Source organism: Triticum aestivum, chromosome 6A (assembly GCF_018294505.1).
Source record: "Triticum aestivum cultivar Chinese Spring chromosome 6A, IWGSC CS RefSeq v2.1, whole genome shotgun sequence".
In the NCBI taxonomy this organism is placed as follows: Eukaryota; Viridiplantae; Streptophyta; class Magnoliopsida; order Poales; family Poaceae; genus Triticum; species Triticum aestivum.
Genome location: NC_057809.1, coordinates 598,233,739 through 598,253,077, shown reverse-complemented (window position 1 = coordinate 598,253,077; position 19,339 = coordinate 598,233,739). Strand labels below are relative to the sequence as shown.

The window sequence follows — 19,339 nt, the reverse complement described above, 5'->3', positions numbered from 1 at the left end:
ATTCAATAATAGTTCATGTTTCTCAATTTTGTTCACAAATTCAAAAAATGTTCTGGAAGTTTTAAAAATGTACACATTTTTATTTTTTATTCACAAATTCAAGAAATGTTCCCCCTTTTCAAATTTTGTTCACATAATCAAAATGTTCCTATTTTTTAAAAAATTGTACGAGAATTCAGAAAATGTTTTTATTTTGAAGAAAATATTTATAATTTCGAAAAATTAAGTTGTTGGAGGTCGTCTGTTCGACCCAATAAATGGACTGTAGTTTTTGGGATTTTTTGCGAATTAATGTTTAAGTTTTGTCTCTGTCGTATACGTCTTTAAATGTCGCGCTGCTAATTGAGCATGAGAACAGCTATGACGCAGGGGTTTGCAAGGCAGTCTAGTTAGTGTGAAGTTGCGTGTTCGAGTTACAGCGCTAGCGGTATTTCATTTTTTGCGATTTTTCATGTCGGGAACGTGCCGCCGCTTGCCACTTTAAACGGGCCGGCCCATGCTAGCCGCTCCTGTGCGACGCACCGGCACTTTGCCGCAGCGAGCGGCCTATAGGAGCTCCCGTCGAGGGAGGGTCTGTGCGACCTACGTAACTATAAAGAGGCTGCTACAGGCCCATTGGACCCAATTTAACCCAAGATGCTCAAAAAAGTGACCAGAGCAGCGGCCCAGAAGGTCAGCGAACAGTATTAATCGGGTGCAATTTAGAGGTAATCTGACAGCTGAAAATGATTTAAATTGACAATCAGATGGCTGGCAACGCTGATGGCCTGAGAGGGCTGGAAAGATACTCAGTTATAATGTGTCTAAATTAGTAAAAGCAGGGCTCTTGTGTCATTCAGTTTTCTCTGTGACTCAGCAGGTGCATATTGAACAAACACAGATTCGCAAACAAAAAGGGGAATTCGTAGTCACTTTTTCCTGCCGCGTAAAAAAAAGTCTTTACACGAGAGCAATAGAGATTGAGATATATCTATCTCTTCTGAGCAACCTCTTTTGGATTCTTAAGACCACCATTGCAGTAGGATACCATCTGCTTTGGGTTCTTTATTATCTCCTTCGAGGGATTTTTAGGATCGTTCAGGCTATATATATTTAGTCTATTTTAGCTTTTACTGTCTATTTTTCTCAGGGAGATGGTTAAGGACCTCAGAAGATAGAGGAGAGCGCCAGGCCCAGATTTCCGGAATACTTCTACGGGGAATGCTCATTGAATGAGCATTCTCCATATTATGCCTTGAAGAGGACTCGAACCTCCACGCTCTTCAGCACGAGATTTTGAGTCTCGTGTGTCTACCATTTCACCATCAAGGCATCTTGAAAGAAATCACGTGTTCGAGTTACATCGCTAGCGGTATTTCATTTTTTGTGATTTTTCATGTCGGGAACGTGCCGCTGCTTGCCACTTTAAACGGGCCGGCCCACGCTAGCCGCTCCTGTGCGAAGCGCCGGCACTTTGCCGCAGCGAGCGGCCTATAGGAGCTCCCGTTGAGGGAGGGTCTGTGCGACCTACGTAACTATAAGGAGGCTGCTACAGGCCCATTGGACCCACCCAAGATGCTCAAAAAAGTGACCAGAGCAGCGGCTCAGAAGGTCAGCGAACAGTATTAATGAACGAAACAACCTCAGGTGCGATTTAGAGGTAATCTAACGGCTGAAAATGATCTAAATTGACAATCAAATGGCTGGCAACGCTGATGGCCTGAGAGGGCAGGAAAGATACTCAGTTATAATGTATCTAAATTAGTAAATGCAGAGCTCTTGTGTCATTCAGTTTTCTCTGTGACTCAGTAGGTGCATATTGAAGGGTAAATCAGACCAAGAGTGCAACAACTTGCATCAGAAAAATGATACACTGACTTACGAAATAGCACATTTTGATACAATTTCCGTTAACTCTACCTATCAGTTTCTGTGGGGTGGTTGATAAGAGCAAGGCCATGGCTCATGTCACTCAGCAGATGCGTACTGAATTCCAGGTCAAGGTCAATCTGTATATCAGGAAGGAAATGACCGACGCCGCTAGCTCGCCATGGCCATATTAGGCCTTTCGTTCTGCCATGTCTGTTGTTCTTCTCCAGCGAACTCTGTGCCATACATGGAGGGACGGACGGACAAACTGTTAGAATAAATCCGAGGCCATCGTTGATCTACCGAGGACCAAGCAATCATCCAAGTACGACAACGAAATTTGTTAACAAGGTTCACCGATATGGCTACATCTCCGGGGCATGACTACGGGCGCTCCTCTCCATAAGACTGCTATAATACCGCACCTCCGGCCGCCCGGGCGCCGACACACACCACCGGCACCCCCGTGTGCCTGTGCTATTATGTTGGCATATGTTACATCGTGTGTCTATCCCCGATATATATGAGAGGCCTATGATGCAAATGTCCTATTATGACACAACTCCTATCCTGTCTACACACAGTCCAGAACCAAGTCCAACTATAACCTACCTTGTACAATAATATTCGACACAACTCTAGCACAAACGAGGTTGAACTTGATGAAATGGAAGAAAAAAGGATGCATAAACACACAGAGACTAAGCGCTGACTCCGTGAACCAGGTTCAGGTCCAACATCTAGACAGTCTCTGCTATATATAATTAACTTAAGCAAAGACTCTTTCAAAAGAAAAAAAAAACGTTCTGCTATGCGTTCTTCATATGAGGTTCAACTTCTTGAAATTCTTCCATCCTAGAAAGAATCGAGCATCTAGGCGGTCTCTCTGTGCTAAGATAAAATGAAGCAAGACTTCTTGCAAAAGAAACTTATGTGGTCAAACAGGGCACATGGACCCGATCCCATTCAATATGACAAAGTCCTAGCCTAATTCTTATTTTATACCGAAAAAGTCTTTCGTCCCGCTTTATAAATAAAGCAAATCGCCAAGAGCACACATACAAGCATAGTTCAGAGCACACACACCCAAGTCTCACGACACAAAGTACAAAGGTTCTGCTAAGGGCAGAGCTCAACAAGCCCTAAAAAGAAAAGGAAACACAAGGGGCGCTGGCACGGCGACTGACGGCGGCCCTAATCAGGCTCCGGTGGCGGCGGGGGAGCTGGCGGCGACAGACGAACGGCCAACGAGCGGAGGTCGGCGATGAAGGCGGTGATGGCGTACCGGTCCGAAGGGCGGCTAAGCGGCCGCCAGAGCTGCAAGTAACCAGACAGTTTGAACAGAGCGTCAGTGGCCCGCCAAAGAGGAATGCACTGGATCACAAGTTTATTGCGGATCGTCCAGAGGGTCCACGCTAGCGTTCCAATCTCAAGCCACCTAATGTGGCGATAGGGTAGGGGGGAGATCTGGAGTTCGGCGAATAGGTCGGGGAAGTTGGTGTGACACCAATTGCCACCGACCACCTCCCTAAAGCAGCTCCATAGAAACTGAGCAGACATGCACGTGAAGAAGATGTGATTCGAGTCTTCGGGAACATCGCAAAGCGGGCAGATGCCCGTCCCAGGGCTGTTGCGCTTGCGGACCTCCACCCCAGACGGGATCCGTCCATGGATCCATTGCCACATGAGGCAGACGGATGGACCATACTGCCGGGAGGGGGAAGGAGCGATGGAGGGAGCAATGGCCTGGTAGAGGCACTTGGTGGAGAATTGGCCGGAAGGCTCAAGACGCCACCTAACCTGATCCGGGCCCGAGCCGATGGCCGATTCGTGAAGGGCGATGCAATCAAGCAACTCGCGCCAATCGACGGATTCTGGAGGACCGAACGGTCTCCGGAAGGCGAGGCGCCCTAAGTCAATAAGGGCCCTCTCGACGGAGATGGTTGGGTCAACAACGATGGAGAAGAGGTCGGGGAACCGCACCGCGAAGGGGGAATCACCAGGCCAATGGTCGAACCAGAACAAGGTCTCAGAACCCGAACCAACCGAGATGGATGTCCCAATGCGGAGGACCGGAAGGAGTTGGATAATCGACAGCCAAAACTGGGAGCCGCCGGAGCGCTGACAGAAAGCGAGGGGTTGTCCACGCAGGTACTTGGTCCGGATTATATCTAACCAGAGGTCGCCTTGCCCTTGCGAAATGCGCCAAAGCCATCGGGATAGGAGAGAAATATTCATGCGCTTCGAGCACATGATACCTAGTCCTCCTTGGTCCCGAGGCTTGCAAATGTCAGGCCAGCTAACCATATGGTATTTCTGCTTATTGTTGTCGCCAACCCAGTAGAAACGAGACTGGACTTTGGCGATCTCATGGTGCAGAGTCTCGTGAAGGATGTAGAAGCTCATGAGGAACAAGAGGAGGCTGGAGAGAGAGGGAGGAGTTGATCAGGATCGTCCGGGCCGCCTTCGAAATCCACCTACCCTGCCAGGGCTCAATGCGCGTATGCAGCTTGGCCACAGTCGGGCGCAAGTCCGCGACGGTGAGCCTAGAGTCACTAATGGGCGTTCCCAAGTAGGTCGTGGGGAAGGAGCCCAAGCGGCAGTTGAGGCGGTTGGCAATGCCCAGACATTCCTCAGGAGAGTATCCTATCACCATCACATCACTCTTATCGAAATTGATCTTGAGACCAGACATTTGTTGGAAGCAGAGGAGGAGGAACTTATGATTCGAGATGTCCGTCTCCGAGCCTTCGACCATGATGATGGTGTCATCGGCGTACTAGAGAAGGGAGATCCCGGAGCCGCCAGCTAGGTGGGGAGTGATCCCACGAATATGTGCCACAACCTTAGCCTCGTCCAGGATGGCGGCAAGCGCGTCCACCACCATGTTGAACAGGAATGGGGAGAAGGGATTGCCTCGACGGACCCCACATAGGGTGGGGAAGTAAGGGCCGATCTCCCCATTGATGTTCATGGCAATGCGGCCACAGGACACCATCTGCATTATGCGGGTGATCCAGCGCTCGTCGAAGCCCTTCCGGAGCAAAACTTCCCGAAGGAAGGGCCAACTAACAGTGTCATAAGCCTTATGGAAATCAATCTTAAGGAAGACCTCCCTAAGGTGCTTAGACCGGACCTCATGAAGGACTTCATGGAGGACTAGCACCCATTTCAGAATATACCGCCCCTGGATGAAGGCGGTCTGGTTGGGGTGGGTAATATGATCGGCCAGCCGGGTCACCCTATTGGCGTACCCTTTGGCCAGGATCCAGAAAACCACATTGATAACCATGATTGGGCGGAACTGGCGGATGTCGGAGGCCCCAGAGACTTTGGGGATGAGCGAGATGATCCCATAGTTAAGGAGTCCAAGGTCGATGGAGCCAACGTAGAACTCATCGAAATGGCCATGATCTCAGGTTTAATCACATTAATTCCAAAATGACTGGAAGAACTTAACCGGAAGGCCATCCGGACCCGGAGCCGATGAAGGGTTCATGCTACTAATGGTGGCCCAAACCTCACCCTCCGAGAACGGGGCCGTGAGGGCCACGTTCTCTGCGGCAGAGACAAGCTGGTTGCCAGTCTAGCAATCAAGGGCTAGGGAGAGGCCTCTCCGAGGAGCGGGGGAGAACAAGGCCCGGTAGAACCCATCGACGTGGGCTCTAATGTCACTAGGGGACTGAAGGAGGGTCCCACCATCCCAAAGGAGTGGGATGGTGTTGCACCTACGGCGCAATGGCCTGAAAGTAAGAAGTGTCTGCGTCCCCTTGCAGGACCCATTTCTGGGAGCCTCGCAAGCACCAGTAGGCCTCCTCGTCGGTGTAGATGACAGAGAGTTGGTCTTCTAAGTCGTAGCGGGAAAGCCATGATGTCTACTACACAACCTTCTTCTTGTAGACGTTGTTGGGCCTCCAAGTGCAGAGGTTTGTAGGACAATAGAAAATTTCCCTCAAGTGGATGACCTAAGATTTATCAATCCATAGGAGGCGTAGGATGAAGATGGTCTCTCTCAAGCAACCCTGCAAGCAAATAACAAAGAGTCTCTTGTTTCCCCAACACACCCAATACAATGGTAAATTGTATAGGTGCACTAGTTCGGCGAAGAGATGGTGATACAAGTGCAATATGGATGGTAGATATAGGTTTTTGTAATATGAAAATATAAAACAACAACGTAACTAATGATAAAAGTGAGCGTAAAAGGTATTGCAGTGCGTTGAAACAAGGCATAGGGTTCATACTTTCACTAGTGCAAGTCCTCTCAACAATAATAACATAGTTGGATCATATAACTATCCCTCAACATGCAACAAAGAGTCACTCCAAAGTCACTAATAGTGGAGAACAAACGAAGAGATTATGGTAGGGTACGAAACCACCTCAAAGTTATTCTTTCTGATCGATCTATTCAAGAGTCCGTAGTAAAATAACATGAAGCTATTCTTTCTGTTCAATCTATCCTAGAGTTCGTACTAGAATAACACCTTAAGACACAAATCAATCAAAACCCTAATGTCACCTAGATACTCCAATGTCACCTCAAGTATCCGCGGGTATGATTATATGATATGCATCACACAATCTCAGATTCATCTATTCAAACCAACACAAAGTACTTCAAAGAGTGCCCCAAAGTTTCTACCAGAGAGTCAAGACGAAAACGTGTGCCAACCCCTATGCATAGGTTCATGGGCGGAACCCACAAGTTGATCACCAAAACATACATCGAGTGGATCAATAGAATACCCCATTGTCACCACGGTATCCCACGCAAGACATACATCAAGTGTTCTCAAATCCTTAAAGACTCAATCTGATAAGATAACTTCAAAGGGAAAACTCAATCCATTACAAGAGAGTAGAGGGGGAGAAACATCATAAGATCCAACTATAATAGCAAAGCTCGTGATACATCAAGATTGTATCACCTCAAGAACACGAGAGAGAGAGAGAGATCAAACACATAGCTACTGGTGCATACCCTCAACCCCGAGGGAGAACTACTCCCTCCTCATCATGGAGAGCGCCGGGATGATGAAGATGGCCACTGGAGAGGGATTCCCCCCTCCGACAGGGTGCCGAAACGGGTCTAGATTGGTTTTCGGTGGCTATGGAGGCTTCTGGCGGTGGAACTCCCGATCTATTGTGCTCCTCGAAGTTTTTAGGGTATATGGGTATATATGGGAGGAAGAAGTACGTCGGTGGACCTTCGGGCTGTTCACGAGGCAGGGGGCGCGCCCAGGGGGGTGGGCGCGCCCCTACCCTCCTGGGCAGCCTGGGACTCTCCTGGTCCAACTCGGATACTCCGTGGGCTTCTTCTGGTCCAAAAATAAGTTCGGTGAAGTTTCAGGTCAATTGGACTCCGTTTGATTTTCCTTTTTTGTGATACTCTAAAACAAGGAAAAAACAGAAACTGGCACTGGGCTCTAGGTTAATAGGTTAGTCCCAAAAATCATATAAAATAGCATACAAATGCATATAAAACATCCAAGGTTGATAATATAATAGAATGGAACAATCAAAAATTATAGATACGTTGGAGACGTATCAAGCCACTCCTGGGGGGAGAGGCCAACAGCATCCGCACGCAGGTCAAGGGCCTGGATGGTAGTCAACAGGGCCTTCTTGTGTTCGCGGAGATCACACCCAAGGTTGGCACCGCACCCCTTCATTAACTGTCGTCCCTGTTTAGCACAGAGCTGCCTTGCGTCAATGGCCGAGGGGGGACGGGGGTGGGGGTGGGCACGCGCCTCCACCCAATGCGCGGCCACCGCCGCAACGAAACCAGTTTGGGACAACCAGAATGTCTCAAAACGGAATCAAGGGGGAATCGGCGGCCGTTCGTCAGTGGAGGGCAGGAGGAGGGGGACGTGATCGGAGCCAATCCGGGTGATCGCCCGGAGGGAGGCCAGAGGGCAACGGAGATCCCAGTCGGGGGAAACTAGGACCCGGTCCAGAACGGACTGGGTCGGGGACGTCTGCCGGTTGGTCCAGGTGAATCTGGCACCAACCCGATCAATCTCGCGAAGGCCAAGGTCCGCGATGTAGTCATTGAACATTTGCATCCGTGCAAAGTTTACATGCTCATTGCTCTTCTCCTCCGCGAAACGGAGGAGGTTAAAGTTGCCCCCAACAACCACGGGGAGGGAGGTAGCCGAGACCTTCCTGTGAAGCTCTTCAAGGAAAGCGGCCGACCTACTATGATCGGCCGGGCCATATATAATGATGACCTCCCACTTGAAGTTGAGGGTGTTGGGGAACGTAGTAATTTCAAAAAATTTCCTACGCACACGCAAGATCATGGTGATGCATAGCAACGAGAGGGGAGAGTGTTGTCCATGTACCCTCGTAGACCGAAAGCGGAAGCGTTAGCACAATGCGGTTGATGTAGTCGTACATCTTCACGATCCGACCAATCAAGTACCGAACGCACGACACCTCCGAGTTCTGCACACGTTCAACTCGATGACGTCCCTCGAACTCCAATCCAGCCGAGTGTTGAGGGAGAGTTTCTTCAGCACGACGGCGTGGTGACGATGATGATGTTCTACCAACGCAGGGCTTCGCCTAAGCACTGCTACAATATGATCGAGGTGGATTATGGTGGAGGGGGGCACCGCACACACGGCTAAGAGATCAAGAGATCAATTGTTGTGTCTATGGGATGCCCCCTGGCCACGTATATAAAGGAGTGGAGGAGGGGAGGGGCCGGCCCTCTCTATGGCGCGCCCTAGGGGAGTCCTACTCCCACCGGGAGTAGGATCCCCCCTTTCCTAGTAGAACTAGGATCCCTTCCAAGTAGTAGGAGTAGGAGAAAAGGAAAGGGAAGGGAAAAGGAGAAGGAAGGAAGGGGGCGCCCCCTCCTTAGTCTAATTCGGACCAGCCCATGGGGAGGGGTGCAGCCACCCTTTGAGGCCTTTCTCTCCTTTCCCGTATGGCACATTAAGGCCCAATACGAATTCCCGTAACTCCCCGGTACTTCCGAAAATACTCGAATCACTCGGAACCTTTCCGATGTCCGAATATAGTCGTCCAATTATCGATCTTCACGTCTCGACCATTTCGAGACTCCTCATCATGTCCCCGATCTCATCCGGGACTCCGAACTCCTTCGATACATCAAAACACATAAACTCATAATCTAAATGTCATCGAACTTTAAGCGTGCGGACCCTACGGGTTCGAGAACTAAGTAGACATGACCGAGACATGTCTCCGGTCTATAACCAATAGCGGAACCTGGATGCTCATATTGGCTCCCACATATTCTATGAAGCTCTTTATTGGTCAGACCGCATAACTACGTACGTTGTTCCCTTTGTCATCGGCATGTTACTTGCCCGAGATTCGATCATCGGTATCTCAATTCCTAGTTCAATCTCGTTACCGGCAAGTCTCTTTACTTGTTCCGTAATACATCATCCCGCAACTAACTCATTAGTTGCAATGCTTGCAAGGCTTAAGTGATGTGCATTACCGAGAGGGCCCAGAGATACCTCTCCGACAATCGGAGTGACAAATCCTAATCTCAAAATACGCCAACCCAACAAGTACCTTTAGAGACACCTGTAGAGCACCTTTATAATCACCCAGTTACGTTGTGACGTTTGGTAGCACACAAAGTGTTCCTCCGGTAAACAGGAGTTGCATAATCTCATAGTCATAGGAACATGTATAAGTCATGAGAAAGCAATAGCAACAAACTAAACGATCAAGTGCTAAGCTAACGGAATGGGTCAAGTCAATCACATCATTCTCCTAATGATGTGATCCCGTTAATCAAATGACAACTCATGTCTATGGTTAGGAAACATAACCATCTTTGATCAACGAGCTAGTCAAGTAGAGGCATACTAGTGACATACTGTTTGTCTATGTATTCACACATGTATTATGTTTCCGGTTAATACAATTCTAGCATGAATAATAAACATTTATCATGATATAAGGAAATAAATAATAACTTTATTATTGCCTCTAGGGCATATTTCCTTCAGTCTCCCACTTGCACTAGAGTCAATAATCTAGTTCACATCGCCATGTGATTTAATACCAATAGTTCACATCACCATGTGATTAACACCCATAGTTCACATCGACATGTGACCAACACCCAAAGGGTTTACTAGAGTCAATAATCTAGTTCACATCGCTATGTGATTAACACCCAAAGGGTACTAAGGTGTGATCATGTTTTGCTTGTGAGAGAAGTTTAGTCAACGGGTCTGCCACATTCAGATCCGTAAGTATTTTGCAATTCTATGTCAACAATGCTCCACACGGAGCTACTCTAGCTAATTGCTCCCACTTTCAATATGTATCCATATTGAGATTTAGAGTCATCTGGATCAGTGTCAAAATTTGCATCGACGTAACCCTTTACGAGAACCTTTTTGTCACCTCCATAATCGAGAAACATATCCTTATTCCACTAAGGATAATTTTGACCGCTGTCCAGTGATCTACTCCTAGATCACTATTGTACTCCCTTGCCAAAAACAGTGTAGGGTATACAATAGATCTGGTACACAACATGGCATATTTTATAGAACCTATGGCCAAGGCATAGGGAATGACTTTCATTCTCTTTCTATCTTCTGCCGTGGTCGGGCTTTGAGTCTTACTCAGTTCACACCTTGTAACACAGGCAAGAACTCTTTCTTTGACTGTTCCATTTTGAACTACTTCAAAATCTTGTCAAGGTATGTACTCATTGAAAAACTTATCAAGCGTCTTGATCTATCTCTATAGATCTTGATGCTCAATATGTAAGCAGCTTCACCGAGGTCTTTCTTTGAAAAACTCCTTCCAAACACTCCTTTATGCTTTGCAGAATAATTCTACATTATCTCTGATCAACAATATGTCATTCACATATACTTATCAGAAATGCTGTAGTGCTCCCACTCACTTTCTTGTAAATACAGGCTTCACCGCAAGTCTGTATAAAACTATATGCTTTGATCAACTTATCAAAGCGTATATTCCAACTCCGAGATGCTTGCACCAGTCCATAGATGGATCGCTGGAGCTTGCATATTTTGTTAGCACCTTTAGGATTGACAAAACTTTCTTGTTGCATCATATACAACTCTTCTTTAATAAATCCATTAAGGAATGTAGTTTTGTTTATCCATTTGTCATATTTCATAAAATGTGGCAATTGCTAACATGATTCGGATAGACTTAAGCATAGATACGAGTGAGAAACTCTCATCGTAGTCAACACCTTGAACTTGTCGAAAACCTTTTGCGACAATTCTAGCTTTGTAGATAGTAACACTACTATCAGCGTCCGTCTTCCTCTTGAAGATCCATTTAATCTCAATTGCTTGCCGATCAACGGGCAAGTCAACCAAAGTCCACACTTTGTTCTCATACATGGATCCCATCTCAGATTTCATGGCCTCAAGCCATTTCGCGGAATCTGGGCTCATCATCGCTTCCTCATAGTTCGTAGGTTCGTCATGGTCAAGTAACATGACCTCCAGAATAGGATTACCGTACCACTCTGGTGCGGATCACACTCTGGTTTACCTACGAGGTTCGGTAGTAACTTGATCTGAAGTTACATGATCATCATCATTAGCTTCCTCACTAATTGGTGTAGTAGTCACAGGAACAGATTTCTGTGATGAACTACTTTCCAATAAGGGAGCAGGTACAGTTACCTCATCAAGTTCTACTTTCCTCCCACTCACTTCTTTCGAGAGAAACTCCTTCTCTAGAAAGGATCCATTCTCAGCAACGAATATCTTGCCTTCGGATCTGTGATAGAAGGTGTACCCAATATTTTCTTTTGGGTATCCTATGTAGACACACTTCTCCGATTTGGGTTTGAGCTTATCAGGTTGAAACTTTTTCACAGAAGCATTGCAACCTCAAACTTTAAGAAACGACAGCTTAGGTTTCTTGCCAAACCATAGTTCATACGGTGTCGTCTCAACGGATTTAGATGGTGCCCTGTTTAACATGAATGTAGCTGTCTCTAATGCATAACCCCAAAACGATAGTGGTAAATTGGTAAGAGACATCATAGATCGCACCATATCTAATAAAGTATGGTTATGATGTTCGGACACACCATTACACTGTGGTGTTCCAGGTGGCGTGAGTAGTGAAACTATTTCACATCGTTTTAATTGAAGGCCAAACTCGTAACTCAAATATTTTACTTCTGCTATCATATCGTAGAAACTTTTATTTTTGTTACGATGATTCTCCACTTCACTATGAAATTCTTTGAACTTTTCAACTATTTCAGCCTTGTGTTTCATTAAGTATATATACCCATATCTGCTCAAATCATCTGTGAAGGTCAGAAAATAACGATACTTGCCATGAGCCTTAACACTCATCGGACCGCATACATCAGTATGTATTATTTCCAATAAGTCAGTTGCTCGCTCCATTGTTCCGGAGAACGGAGTCTTAGTCATCTTGCCCATGAGGCATGGTTCGCAAGCATCAAGTGATTCATAATCAAGTGATTCCAAAAGTCCATCAGCATGGAGTTTCTTCATGCGCTTTACACCAATATGACCTAAACGGCAGTGCCACAAATAAGTTGCACTATCATTATTAATTTGCATCTTTTGGTTTCAATATTATGAATATGTGTATCACTACGATCGAGATCCAACGAACCATTTTCATTGGGTGTGTAACCATATAAGGTTTTATTCATGTAAACAGAACAACAATTTATTCTCTTACTTAAATGAATAACCGTATTGCAATAAACATGATCAAATCATATTCATGCTCAACGCAAACACCAAATAACACTTATTTAGGTTCAACACTAATCCCGAAAGTATAGGGAGTGTACGATGATGATCATATCAATCTTGGAACCACTTCCAACACACATCGTCACTTCACCCTTAACTAGTCTCTGTTCATTCTGCAACTCCCGTTTCGAGTTACTACTCTTAGCAACTGAACCAGTATCAAATACCGAGGGGTTGCTACGGACACTAGTAAAATACACATCAATAATCTGTATATCAAATATACCTTTGTTCACTTTGCCATCCTTCTTGTCCGCCAAATACTTGGGGCAGTTCCGCTTCCAGTGACCAGTCCCTTTGCAGTAGAAGCACTTAGTCTCAGGCTTAGGACCAGACTTGGGCTTCTTCACTTGAGCAGCAACTTGCTTTCCGTTCTTCTTGAAGTTCCCCTTTCTTCCCTTTGCCCTTTTCTTGAAACTAGTGGTCTTGTTAATCATCAACACTTGATGCTCTTTCTTGATTTCTACCTTCATCGATTTCATCATCATGAAAAGCTCGGGAATCATTTTCATCATCCCTTGCATACTATAGTTCATCACGAAGTTCTACTAACTTGGTGATGGTGACTAGAGAATTCTGTCAATCACTATTTTATCTGGAAGATTAACTCCCACTTGATTCAAGCGATTGTAGTACCCAGACAATCTGAACACATGCTCACTGCTTGAGCTATTCTCCTCCATCTTTTAGCTATAGAACTTGTTGGAGACTTCATATCTCTCAACTCGGGTATTTGCTTGAAATATTAACTTCAACTTCTGGAACATCCATATGATCCATGACGTTCAAAACGTCTTTGAAGTCCCGATTCTAAGCCGTTAAGAATGGTGCACTAAACTATCAAGTAGTCATCATATTGAGCTAGCCAAACGTTCATAACGTCTGCATCTACGCCTGCAATAGGTATATCACCTAGCGGTGCATCAAAGATATAATTCTTCTGTGCATCAATGAGGATAATCCTCAGATCACGGATCCAATCCGCATCATTGCTACTAACATTTTTCAACATAATTTTTCTCTAGGAACACAATAAACTGGGAGCAACATCGCGAGCTATTGATCTACAACATAGATATGCTAATACTATCAGGACTAAGTTCATGATAAATTAAAGTTCAATTAATCATATTACTTAAGAACTCCCACTTAGACAGACATCCCTCTAATCTTCTAAGTGATCACGTGATCCATATCAACTAAACCATGCCCGATCATCACGTGAGATGGAGTAGTTTCAATGGTGAACATCACTATGTTGATCATATCTACTATATGATTCACGCTCGACCTTTCGGTCTCAGTGTTCCGAGGCCATATCTGCATATGCTAGGCTCGTCCAAGTTTAACCTGAGTATTCTGCGTGTGCAAAACGGGCTTGCACCCGTTGTATGTGAACGTAGAGCTTATCACACCCGATCATCACGTGGGTCTCAGCACGAAGAACTTCGCAACGGTGCATACTCAGGAGAAACACTTATACCTTGAAATTTTAGTGAGAGGATCATCTCATAATGCTTACCGTCAATCATAAGCAAGAATAAGATGATAAAAGATAAACATCACATGCAATCAATATAAGTGATATGATATGGCCATCATCATCTTGTGCCTTGTGATCTCCATCTCCTAAGCACCGTCATGATCACCATCATCACCGGCTCGACACCTTGATCTCCATCATAGCATCGTTGTCGTCTCGCCAATCTTATTGCTTCCACGACTATCGCTACCGCTTAGTGATAAAGTAAAGCATTACATGGCGCATTGCATTCATACAATAAAGAGACAACCATATGGCTTCTGCCAATTGCGATAACTCGTTACAAAACATGATCATCTCATACAATAAATTTAGCATCATGTCTTGACCATATCACATCACAACATGCCCTGCAAAAACAAGTTAGACGTCCTCTACTTTGTTGTTGCAAGTTTTACGTGGCTGCTATGGGCTTAGCAAGAACCATTCTTACCTACGCATCAAAACCACAACGATAGTTTGTCAAGTTGGTGCTGTTTTAACCTTCGCAAGGACCGGGCGTAGCCACACTTGGTTCAACTAAAGTTGGAGAAACTGACACCCGCTAGCCACCTGTGTGCAAAGCACGTCGGTAAAACCAGTCTCGCGTAAGCATACGCGTAATGTCGGTCCGGGCCGCTTCATCCAACAATACCGCCGAACCAAAGTATGACATGCTGGTAAGCAGTATGACTTATATCGCCCACAACTCACTTGTGTTCTACTCGTGCATATACATCAACGCATACAACCAGGCTCGGATGCCACTGTTGGGGAACGTAGTAATTTCAAAAATTTCCTACGCACACGCAAGATCATGGTGATGCATAGCAACGAGAGGGGAGAGTGTTGTCCACGTACCCTCGTAGACTGAAAGCGGAAGCGTTAGCACAACGCGGTTGATGTAGTCGTACGTCTTCACGATCCGACCGATCAAGTACCGAATGCACGACACCTCCGAGTTCTGCACACGTTCAACTCGATGACGTCCCTCAAACTCCGATCCAGCCGAGTATTGAGAGAGAGTTTCATCAGCACGACGGCGTGGTGACGATGATGATGTTCTACCGACGCAGGGCTTCGCCTAAGCACCGCTACGATATGATCGAGGTGGATTATGGTGGAGGGGGGCACCACACACACGGCTAACAGATCAAGAGATCATTTGCTATGTCTATGGGGTGCCCCTTGGCCACGTATATAAAGGAGTGGAGGAGGGGAGGGGCCAGCTGAGGGAGTCTTGGATTAGGGGGTGTTCGGGTAGCCGGACTATACCTTCAGCCGGACTCCTGGACTATGAAGATACAAGATTGAAGACTTCGTCCCGTGTCCGGATGGGACTTTCCTTGGCGTGGAAGGCAAGCTTGGCGATGCGGATATTCAAGATCTCCTACCATTGTAACCGACTTTATGTAACCCTAACCCTATCCGGTGTCTATATAAACTGGAGGGTTGTAGTCCGTAGGCAATCAACTCCATACACAACAATCATACCATAGGCTAGCTTCTAGGGTTTAGCCTCCTTGATCTCGTGGTAGATCTACTCTTGTACTACCCATATCATCAATATTAATCAAGCAGGAGTAGGGTATTACCTCCATCGAGAGGGCCCGAACCTGGGTAAAAAACATCGTGTCCCTTGTCTCCTGTTACCATCCGGCCTTGACGCACAGTTCGGGACCCCCTACCCGAGATCCGCCGGTTTTGACACCGACATTGGTGCTTTCATTGAGAGTTCCTCTGTGTCGTCGCCTTTAGGCCCGATGGCTCCTTTGATCATCAACGACGATACGGTCCAGGGTGAAACTTTTCTCCCCGGACAGATCTTCGTCTTCGGCGGCTTCGCTCTGCGGGCCAATTCACTCGGCCACCTGGAGCAGATCGAAAGCTACGCCCCTGGCCATCAGGTCAGGTTTGGAAGCCTAAACTACACGGCTGACATCCACGGGGACTTGATCTTCGACGGATTCGAGCCACAGCCAAGCGCGCCGCACTGTCTCGATGGGCATGATATAGCTCTGCCGCCGAACAGCGCCTTGGAGGCCGCATACGCATCGGTTTCGACCATTGATTCGGAGCATACTGCGCCGATCGAGGATCAGCGGTTAGACGCTGCCTCAGGGGCTGCGATCTCAGAGGCGATCGAGCCGAACTCCAGCCCCGCACTCCGCATGGCCCGTGACTCCGAGGATCCGGACTCCTCCCCGGACTCCGAACCCCCCGCGCCCCTGCCAATCGAATCCGATTGGGCGCCGATAATGGAGTTCACCGCCGCAGACATCTTTCAGCATTCGCCTTTTGGCGACATCCTGAACTCTCTTAAGTCTCTCTCTTTATCAGGAGAGCCCTGGCCGGACTACGGTCAGCGAGGGTGGGATACGGACGATAAGGAAATTCAAAGCCCACCCACCACCCACTTTGTAGCCACTGTCGACGATCTAACCGACATGCTTGACTTCAGCTCCGAAGACATCGACGGCATGGACGACGATGTAGGAGACGAACAGGAACCAGCACCTGTAGGGCGCTGGAAGGCCACCTCGTCATATGACATATATATGGTGGATACTCCAAAAGATGGAGATGGCGATGGAACAGTGGGGGATGACGCCCCCAAGAAACAGCCAAAGCGCCGGCGTCAGCGGCGCCGCTCTAAATCCCGCCAAAGCAAAAACGGTGATTCCGGCACGGGAGATAATACTACCCCGGATAACGCCGAAGAACACCCACCTCAGCAAGATTCGGCACAGGAAGATGGAGAAGCCAGCCCTCATGAGAGAGCGGCAGACCGAGAGGTCGAGGATGATAACTATACGCCTCCCTCCGAAGACGAGGCAAGCCTCGATGACGACGAATTCGTCATACCATCAGACCCCGCCGAACAAGAGCGTTTTAAACGCAGGCTTTTAGCCACGGCAAGCAGCCTCAAGAAAAAGCAGCAACAGCTTAAAGCTGCCCAAGATTTGCTAGCTGACAGATGGACTGAAGTCCTTACGGCCGAAGAGTATGAACTCGAACGCCCCTCCAAGAGTTACCCGAAGCGCAGGCCGCTACCCCGATCAGAGGAGGAAGCACCTACATCACCAGCGCATGACATGGCAGACCGGCCACCTCGCGGCCGCGACAGAGAGGCCCTCGGCCCTCCACCCAAGCCATGCCCCGACGCCGCTCAACTAAGGCACGGGAAAATGCGCCCGACCTGCGAGACATACTGGAGGATAAGGCAAGACAAACAAGATCGATCTACGGATCGCGCAGGCGCCCTACGGCATGTGACAATGATCTTCACTCCGGATACAACAAATCCGGCCGGGCCGAACACAACAGACATAGCGCTTCCGAGCTACGTCGTGATATAGCCCAGTACAGAGGCGCCGCACACCCGCTATGCTTCACGAATGAAGTAATGGATCATAAAATCCCAGAGGGTTTCAAACCCGTAAACATCGAATCATACGATGGCACAACAGACCCGGCGGTATGGATCGAGGATTATCTCCTTCACATCCACATGGCACGCGGCGATGATCTACACGCCATCAAATACCTCCCGCTCAAACTTAAAGGACCGGCCCGGCATTGGCTTAACAGCTTGCCAGCAGACTCAATCGGTTCTTGGGAGGACCTGGAAGCCGCATTCCTCGACAACTTCCAGGGCACTTACGTGCGACCGCCGGATGCCGACGACTTAAGCCACATAATTCAGCAGCCAGAGGAATCGGCCAGACAATTCTGGACACGGTTCCTAACAAAGAAAAACCAAATAGTCGACTGTCCGGACGCAGAGGCCCTAGCAGCCTTCAAGCATAACATCCGCGACGAGTGGCTTGCCCGGCACCTGGGACAGGAAAAGCCGAAATCCATGGCAGCCCTCACGACACTCATGACCCGCTTTTGCGCGGGAGAAGACAGCTGGCTAGCTCGCAGTAACAACTTATCAAAGAACCCTGGTAATTCGGATACCAAGGACAAAAGTGGCAGGACACGTCGGAATAAGCAAAAACGCCGCGTTAACAGCGACAGCAATGAAGACACGGCAGTCAATGCCGGATTCAAAGGCTATAAATCCGGTCAGCGGAAAAAGCCATTCAAAAAGAATACTCAGGGCCCGTCCAGTTTGGACCGAATACTCGATCGCTTGTGCCAGATACATGGCACCCCCGAAAGGCCAGCCAATCACACTAACAGGGATTGTTGGGTGTTCAAGCAGGCAGGCAAGTTAAGGGCCGAAAACAGAGACAAGGGGCTGCACAGCGACGACGAGGAGCCCAAGCCGCCGAACAACAATGGACAGAAGGGCTTTCCCCCACAAGTGCGGACGGTGAACATGATATACGCAACCCACATTCCCAAGCGGGAGCGGAAGCGTGCGCTACGGGACGTATACGCGATAGAGCCAGTCGCCCCAAAGTTCAACCCATGGTCCTCCTGCCCGATCACTTTTGATCGAAGGGACCATCCCACTAGCATCCGTCATGGCGGCTTCGCCGCATTGGTTCTCGACCCAATCATCGACGGATTTCATCTCACAAGAGTCCTCATGGACGGCGGCAGTAGCCTGAACCTGCTTTATCAGGATACAGTGCGGAAAATGGGCATAGATCCCTCAAGGATTAAGCCCACAAGAACGACCTTTAAAGGCGTTATACCAGGTGTAGAAGCCAACTGTACAGGCTCAGTAACACTTGACGTGGTCTTCGGATCCCCGGACAATTTCCGAAGCGAAGAGTTAATCTTCGATATAGTCCCGTTTCGCAGTGGCTATCACGCCCTGCTCGGACGAACCGCATTTGCAAAGTTCAATGCGGTGCCGCACTACGCATATCTCAAGCTCAAGATGCCAGGCCCTCGAGGAGTAATTACGGTCAACGGAAACACCGAACGCTCCCTCCGTACGGAGGAGCATACGGCGGCTCTCGCAGCGGAGGTACGAAGTAGCCTTCTCAGGCAATTCTCCAGTCCGGCCATTAAAAAGCCAGACACTGCCAAGCGCGCCCGGAGTAACCCACAGCAGGACCGCCTGGCACACTCTGAGCAAGCGTAGCAATGCGGCCCCAACCCCAGCTATCGCGACATAGCGAAACCAGTACCTCGCGTACATAACTACGCCCTTGAAATACCATGGGCACAGGGGAAGGGGCACAATAACGGCACGCCCAGAATACGGCTTAAA

General features: G+C 47.9%; 1 non-coding gene across 1 annotated transcript; it reads right to left on the bottom strand.

The window, feature by feature from the left end:
* Positions 1–1,230: 1,230 nt before the first annotated feature.
* TRNAL-CAA (transfer RNA leucine (anticodon CAA)) lies at positions 1,231–1,311 on the bottom strand. Its single transcript has one exon. It is a non-coding gene; the product is annotated as a tRNA-Leu (tRNA).
* Between the last annotated feature and the right edge of the window lie 18,028 nt (positions 1,312–19,339).